The following is an 8,935-nucleotide window of genomic DNA, read 5'->3' as shown; positions in this document are numbered from 1 at the left end:
GAGGACCTACCCCAACTTCTCCTTTCTGCTCTCAGTCTTCAGTGCCTCTCAGATACACTCAGTTTTCTCTTATTAGTGCCTCTCTTCTTTCAGATTCTTTTTTTCTCCTGAAAGAAAAGTGCATGTTGGATAAGCCTGTAAGGCAACACAATGGATTAACTCAGTGGTTTCCCCAAGTATTCTTAAATCCTGATTCAATCAGACAGTTGTTTTTGTTTCTGTTAGAAGTTCCATAGCTCAAAGTGCATGTTTTCTCTTATCGCGGATGGGATTATTTTTATGCTGACAACCTCTTGAAAAGGAATATAATAGAATTAATATCTGATGAATGATTTACCTATGGGGAACACTCATCATCAATGAACACTGATAGGTTGGCATATAAACACTATGGGCTAATTTGCTGTTCGTGATACTCTGGCATTAACAGTGGCAAAAATGCATGGGGGAGGTGGCATGCAGTAGCCGTGCAAAGAGGGCTTCAGCTTTCCTGACTGGCAGTACTAGAAGTTAGTGATGCACCCAAAAAAGGGAATATGACCAGGGAAATCAGGATTCAATAATGTAGCAGCTCCTCTGAGTCATCCACCAGCATAGCTCCCATCATGGTGGCCCCCCTGTTACCTATCAGCTCTGTGTTTTGGGGAACCAGGGTTCAATACCCAGCCTGTCTGACTCATGAAAGACCTTCCCCTCCCACCAGCCTCTGCTTGAACCAAAGCCAACCAGAAGAAAGACTTACAAAAAGCAACGAAAAGGCAGAGGAAGACACACCTAAACCCCTTCGGACAAGGGTGACAGGATTAAGGAAACTCCTCATGCCCCATTTGCATTAAAGATGGGACAGGGAGGTATCCCCTTTAGCATACAGAATGGAGAATAGAGATTCCAAGGCAAGAACCACACTGAACTCTGGGACCAGAAAAGCAGGAAAGCACCGCATAATAGGGGATCTCTGCTTCAGATGTTAATGAACCCATGCCTGAACACCCCTAGCTCAATAGTTATCAGACCAATTCTAGTAATAAATGCTTTATTGGTATCCAAAATACTGAAGCTGCCTAATTGCATTGTGAGCTCCCTCGAAGGAACACCGCCCATAGCCAGGAATAATCAGTTCCTATTGTCTAGCCTGAACAAAACAACTTTGGTATACTCCCTTGAGCCATCAGTTTACCCACAAACAGATCTAGTGTTCTCCCTTGAACCATTGTTCTTTTCCTACAAAAACCCCTACGCATGCTCAAGTAAGTGCTCTGATGCCTGGATCCAAAATCTGCATCAGTTCCATTGGGACTTCATCTTTGCCTGACTGATCTTGCTGAGGGCTCTGCCTGTCTCCAGCATTCTGGCCCCTCGTCTGCCACCACCATCTGGGAACCCCAATCGATTCAAGCTTCATGGAGTGGTGAGAACCCAGCTCTCTCTCTCGAGGTATAGCCTTCTTACCCTCACTTATGTGATCAGTTATAGTTTTCTAAACCTGACTTTTATAATCAAATTTAAGCTACATTTAATATTATAACTGTTTTGTCTGTTGGCTCCCCTTGTATGGTTATAACCTGGCAATAAATAAATTTCATGGCTAAGCTGGTTGCTTCTCTCTCTCTCTCTCTCTCCCTTGTGGGTGATTTTTTGGCTTCCCCATTCGCTCTGCAACAACGCTCCTTGTTCCTAAGCTAAAGATACCTGCAGCGACCAAAACTCCTGTGGGGTTCGCTCATCAAGTGGGTTACTACCAGAACAATTGTAACGTGGAAGTGGAGATAGGGACGTGCTGAACCTGGGGCATATGAAGGTGGCAGCTTAAAGTGCTGCTCAACCCAGCCTGCTGAGTCCAGGGGCATATAAGGGGTCAGCTTGGGAGTGCTGATTAACGCGGTCCTCTCAGACGTGCTCTGTTAATGTGTGTGTGTGTGTGTATGTTCGCCTGGAAAAGCTCAGCCCTGGGGAGCCTAGGTCCTGCAGGATAGCTCCATTGGGAGGGAACTTGCAGAAGGGAGAAGTAGAGCTCCGAATGAGAACACAAGTAACACAAGCAGAACATTGATAGAATTACAGAACCCCTCTCCCTCCAGAAGAGTAACCCTAATAAATTAGCATACCCCAAAGTACTGGGCAAATCTGGCAACACCCCTTAAAAATTGACCCTACACACATAGCCCAATCACTTGTGGAGTCCAGTTGAATGACAGAGGTAGAAATATAACACATTCTCTGCTGACATGAACCGGGGAGACAGTGACTTGGATGCTCTTTCTGGCTCTTCTATTGCCCTGCCCTATGACAGTGGGCAAGTCACTACTCCTCTTGGTGCTTCAGTTTCTCCATTGGTAAGATGGGAACAATGATAAAATACTTTGAGATCTACACATGAATTGAAGGAAGATGTCCCAATGGTTAGGGCACTAGTATGGGACTTGGGAGACCTTAGTTCAAATCACTGCTTCCCCCAAAGACATGCTCTGTGACCTTGGGCAAATTGCTTAGCCTCTCTTTGCTTCTGTTCCTCATCTGTAAAATGGAGGTCTCTTTGCCTCAGGAGGCTGTTGTGAAGCTATAGACATTCAAGACTGTAAGGTGCTCAGTTACTAAGGTAGTGGGGACAACAGATCTACCGGCTATGTCTCCCTACTGTTCTTATTAGTTGGTGCAGGAGAAAGCCTTTCCTGTGAAGCTTTGGATGGAGTTTACGCTATAGAGACCTCTGAACTAAATAAGGAGCAATGATTCGACAGCAGCAAAACAAAAATAATCATTTATGAGATTTGAAATGTTGTGTGAGATTAAATGATTAAGCACTTGTAATATATTCTATAACCTCAGTTTCCCAATTCTGTAATTGTGATGTAGATAATTTAAAGGTGTGGGGAGAAAAAGAGTAACACAAGGTCTGGGAGAAGGTAAAGTCAGGTCTGAAATGAAGGGCTCCATCTTGTATTATAAAAGCCCTCAGCTGGAGCTGTGGGAAACAGCCCCACTTGTTATGGAACTGTGCATATGTACATGCTTATCAGGGAAGCAGTAATGAAGAGGATAAATATGATAATGATTTTAGATTTGCCCATGAATCAAAAGATCTTTGTCCTTGAAGATTTAAATTTCACATTAAATATTAACAAAAGAACAAAAGGAATTTCTGCTGAGAGTTAATATAACTGCAAAACAGTTAATCCTCCAGCCATGAAAATATGCAGAAGAACTTAGTGGCAGAATGATATCCACAGTGGGTGAAATCCTGGTCCCATTGAAGTCTGTAGGAGCTTTGCCATTGACTTCAATGGGTTCAGGATTTTGCCCAGTGGGCCTACATGTCTGAGGCAATTTGGAACTAAAAAATGAGTCAAAAATTTCAAGAAATCTTGCCTTCCATCTTAGAGATGTATATTTAACGTAAAATATGACAGATACGGTCATTTTAATTGATTGTCAATTTAAAAAAACCCTCTGTGCTTTCAAGTTGTGTGTAGAGCTAGGCTCTTTAGGAAAAAATCAGTATCACTGTTGCGCAGACTTCTTGTCTTCCTTCTCTCTGTTTCACTCACTACTTGTGTCATTTCTTAAACTGAGATGGTAAACTCTTTGGAGCACGGACTTTTTTTTTTTTTTTTTACTTTATCTGTTCATCTCCTAGCAGAGAGTGGACTCTAAGTACTGCTGTCAAACAAATGCTAATTTAAGATATCAGTTAGCTTGGGACATGTATCATTATTTATTGTTTAGATCGGTCCTGATAAGGCCCACAATGTGCTAGGTGCCGAACAAGTGTAAAAAGAGGCCATCTCTACCCCATTTAGTAACCTATATAATAAGATTTCAGGATTGTCACCATTCTGTGTGTCCCCTTGACACCTAGACAGCCTGGTGATTCATTGTGAATCAATGGAAACAGCTTCAAACATGGCTGAACACTCTTTTTGTTTAGAATATCACCAGTTTCAATCATCGCTGGCATTTGCTCTCTGTTACTATCAAATTTTTAAGTTCTCAGCCATTTTCTCCTTTATTTTATAAATAAGATTTTACGAATTACACCCATGTACCATAATGGGCTTTTAGCTACGAGTATGTTCTTATGAGTTCCTCCCTCTATTCTATTATAGTCTAGGTTGGATAGATTTTGGCCTTAATTATATGTGTATATTTTATCCCCTCTTTGGGTGTGTCCATACAAATGCTTAAAAATGTAAATTGGAAAATAATTAAATACAGTGAAAGAGGTGCATTGTAAGAAGGGATAACTGAGCAAAATAGTCAAGCGTATAATACAGATTACTCATAAACTGAAACACCAGCTCCAACGCTTATGAATCATGGGAAAAGCCAGTCTTGAAATTTGTGAGTTGGAGCCACCTTTAGTTCAGATATCAATTTTCATTTTTTTTTTTTAAGAACAACCCTGGGTAGAGTCGAGGGAATATCTTGAGTTTGGGATGGGGGAGAAGATAGATAGAAAATTATACCGGCCAATGCATTTGAGAATATACTGAAGATAAAAATCTTTCCTTAGGCTTCAATCCTGGAAAGCACTTACCTTTAGGCATGCACTTAAATGCTTTCCAGAATCAGGATGCTTTCCTTGATAGGAGAAATGAACAATGTGTTCTAGGTCCTTTCCATTTTCATCTCTAATTGCAATAAGCCTATGAAATATTATCCATGTTAGTATATACTTGCAAACTGCTTACTGAAACAATGTTGCCCATCTTTTCGTGCGCAGTTGCCAGTTTATTTTCCAGTTAAACCTGGATCTATCCGAAAAGGGTGTTTTGCTAAGTATGTTTGGTCCCAATTGCTTTTTCTCCACACTTTGCTGCAAGCACATGTTCATCTATACAAATCCCCCCATGCAGCTGAAATGGAAATAAAATCTTGATTGCTTTGAAATGTTACACAATAAAAGAATCACAGCAAAAAACAAAAATGACCAACACTCCCTCTCTCCCCCGCCCCAACTCTGGCTCACAATCTGCCTAATGCCTATAGCAGAATGGTGCTCTCTAGTATTTAGATCAAGAAGTTCAGAGAGGGATTTGTTTATTTACTGACATAGAAACAAGCTTGTGTTCCACTGACTCACTATTGGTTTCCAAATAGGATTTTAATGTGCTTTTATAGCATATAGATCCAGACAAAATGTTATTCACCATACATTTATTGCTCAAACTTGACACTTCTTTGCTTCTGAGTGGTTTTCACACAAACTATTCCTTACAAAGCCAATGTGAATCATGTATTATTATCATCCTCATTTTATGGGAGAAACCAAGGCTGAGAACTGAAAACATGATTTCCATGAAAACATAACTGCAGAGGGATGTCAAAAAATATGTGAACAACAGTGATCCAGGGGATATAATGTACTTGGAGTTTCAGAAAGCTTTGGCAAGGTCCTCACAAAGGCTCTCAAGCAAAGTAAGCAGCTATGGGATAAGAGGGAAGGTCCTCTCATGGATTGAAGATACGAAACAAAGGGTAGAAATAAATGGTCACTTTTCACTGTGGAGAGCAGTAAATAGTGGGGCATACAAGGATATATACTGTAACCATTGCTGTTCAACATATTCATAAATGATCTGGAAAAAGTAGTAAACAGTGAGGTGGCAAAGTTTACAGATAATACAAAAATACTCAAGAGTTAAGTTCAAAGCTGACTGTGAAGACTGACAAAGGGATCTCATTAAACAAAATGGCAGATTAAATTCACTGTTGATAAATACAAAGTAATGCATATTGGAAAACATAATCCCGCCTATACGTACAAAATGATGTGGTCTAAATTAGCTGTTACTGCTCAAGAAAGAGATCTTGGAGTCTTTGTGGATAGTTCTCTGAAAATATCCACTCAATGTGCAGTGGCAGTCCAAAAAGCTAACAGAATGTTAGCAAACCATTACGAAAGGGATGGATAATAAGACAGAAAATAGCATAATACCACTATATGAGTCCATGCTTCACCCACACCTTGAACACTGCATGCAGTTCTGGTTGCCTCATCTCAAAAAAGCTATATTAGCATTGAAAAAAAATAATACTGAGAATGGCAATGGGGTATGGAACAGCTTACGCATGAGGAGAGATTAAAAATACAGAAACTGTTCAGCTTGGAAAAGAGACAACTAAGTGGGGGGGATATGATATTGGTCTATCAAATCATGTATGGTGTGGAGAAGGTGAATAAGGAAGTGTTATTTACCCCTTCACATAACATAATAGCCAGGGTGTCACCCAATTAAATTAATAAGCAGCAGGTTTAAAACAAACATAAAGAAATACTTCTTCACACAATGCAAACAACCTGTGGAACTCATTGCCAGGGGATGTTGTGAAGGGGAAAAGTATAACTGGGTTCAAAAGAGAATTAGATAAGTTCATGGAGAATAGGTCCATCAATGGATATTGGCCAGGGCCGCAATCCCTTGCTCCGGGTGCCCCTAAGCCTCTGACCACTAGAAGCTGGGACTGGATAACAGGAGATGGATCACTTGCTAATTGCCCTATTATGTTCATTCCCTCTGATGCATCTGGACACTGTAGAAAAACAGGATAGTGGGCTAGATGGACCAATGGTCTGACCCAGTTTGGCCGTTCTTATGTTCTTAGGTCAGTTTCAAAACTTGGATTAGAAACCATCTTTTCTAGTTCCCACTCCTGTGTGCTGACTGCTAGATCTACACCTCTCTTTATTTACTAAAACAACTATACAAATAATATCTTAGTCAATTTCTTAGAGTGGGTTGCCTTAAATATTTGTAGGAATAGTTCGAAATATCCAGATAAATATTTTTCCTACCTAAATGGAGTTAGTTACTTTCCATGGCAAATTTATGATGAGTTTTGCTGTTTTGCATTTGATTAAGTTTTATCAACCAGAACAAAAACTGTTTTTCCCAGACCATCATTTATAAATGAACCACTCTTGTATTGCTGGCATAATTCACCATAATAAAGCCATGTAAAGAGCCTCGGAGGAAAAAGCAATTAACACAAAATATTTCTGTGTGATATTTCCCCAACAATTTACATATTAACACCAGGATTATTACTGAGTGCTCCAAGGCTTCTGGGATTTCAAATGATGCTTGGGAGCGCTCCGGATTCACATGAAAGAAACTAGATATTTTTCCGACTTAGCTCTCCATTAGTAAAACAAATCATAGGCTGAGTTTGGCATTTTGTTGACCTCAAGACAAACTGATCAAAAGATCAAATATAGACAGCGGCTTTCACTGCTTTTGGTTAAATGGCTAATAAAAATCTGAAAGTGACATTTTTAGCTGAATGGCAAAACTAACAAAAAATTGTCCTGAGTTCTTGCTCTTGACATGTGGAATTGGTTTTTCTTTCCTCTGAGAAGGCCTCTTTGTATAAATTAACGAGTCTTTAGTGGCAAATCTGAAAGTTGTTGGCTCCTGCAGGAATATATTTATGCATTTGGTCCTGTTGTGTTTGTTTTAGTAAATATTTCTTTTTTTTTTAATTCTTTCCCATTGTAAAGAGCTTTTGCAGAAGAGGAAAGCAAGAGTGAGAGATCAATGAAAATATACGTTCAAAGACTTGAAAGCAAAAGAGAGCTTAAAAGGTCTTTAAAAAGTAAAGTGCACATATAAAATTTGCATGCTGTCGTTTTTTTTACTGAGTGTTCCCAGGCACGCATACAGACACTGCAATTTGCCTTTCACACTGAATTTCAGCATAACAACCAATACTTTAAAAAAGGTAATATAACAAAGACAGAATTTTTTTCTCTGCAGCTCTGAACCTCCCCCTCTCCTTTAGCGCCTTCCTTTCAAAGTACAAACATACAATGGATTTTCCAATAGTCAAAATCATCACTCTTGTCCTTGCTTGTCTTTTCGGCTACTCCCTCAACTCTGTTCATCCTTTCACCTCTCAGTTCAACAAATCAGACCTTTACAGTTGTTGCCCTCGCTTTCTTATCTCCATTGGCAGCCTGGATCTTCTCCAACTGGGTTTTCACCCTCCATTGTTCTCACCAAGGTGATTAGTTACTTTTTCCTGGCCAATTCTGAGAGTTATAGTCCATCTCCTTCCTCTGTCATCTGTTCACTACTTGGTATCATCAGCTTTGAATTCTGCTTGGTCTTTCATGAGTCTCTTCTTACGTCCCTGATTGATCCTTCTTTTTTGGTGCATCCTTCTCTTACCCTCACTATGCAGGAGAACTTGGTTCTTGAGCAATTCCTCTTCCTTCCTGGCCCCCAATCTTATCTCTAAAAGACCTCATCCACTCTCCTAGTTTCACCTATCATCTCTGCGCTGATAGCCTACAAATTTATGATGCCTGTTCACTCCTCATTTGTCTCTCCTGTCCAATCCCTCATTTCAGCCTGTCTCTCTAACATTTCTTCCGGGTTGTTTAAACATCAATTTTACCACAAAATGGCTAACTCAAATATTTAGGCATCTAAATCCCAGTTTTAGGGACCACTGCAATTTATACACTTGACTTCCACCTAGTACTGTAGGCATCTAAACTCATTCGGCACCTACATTTTTGCTGTAAAGTCCCCTAGCTGCCTAAGTTTCTCCTCAGGGCATACACACTTCTGCCTTACTCCAGGCATTGGGATGCCTATTCCTTCCTAAGCCCCAGTGTGATCCACGAATTGGGGGAAGATAGACAGAAGTGCACCTGTCTCACCTGCAGAGCCAGATCTGAAAGGTGTGCTCAGAGGCTGCCTACTGGATCAGGTCCCATTCAAAATCCAGTGCTGGTATCCACCGTATAGTTTTTATCCCAGCTGTTAGAGCACTGGCCTGAGATATACAAGACCCATGTTCAAGGTCCTCTCTGCCTGAGGGTGAAAAAGGATTTGAACAGGGCTTTCCCATCTTTCAGGAGAATGTGCTAGCTATTGAACTGTGGGACATTCTGATGTGGGGCTCCCTCAGTTTCTCCTGTTGCAGCTGC

The sequence above is a fragment of the Lepidochelys olivacea genome (genome assembly GCF_965140295.1).
Source record: "Lepidochelys olivacea isolate rLepOli2 genome assembly, chromosome: 4".
NCBI lineage: Eukaryota > Metazoa > Chordata > Testudines > Cheloniidae > Lepidochelys > Lepidochelys olivacea.
Note: the sequence above shows the minus strand (reverse complement) of the source record.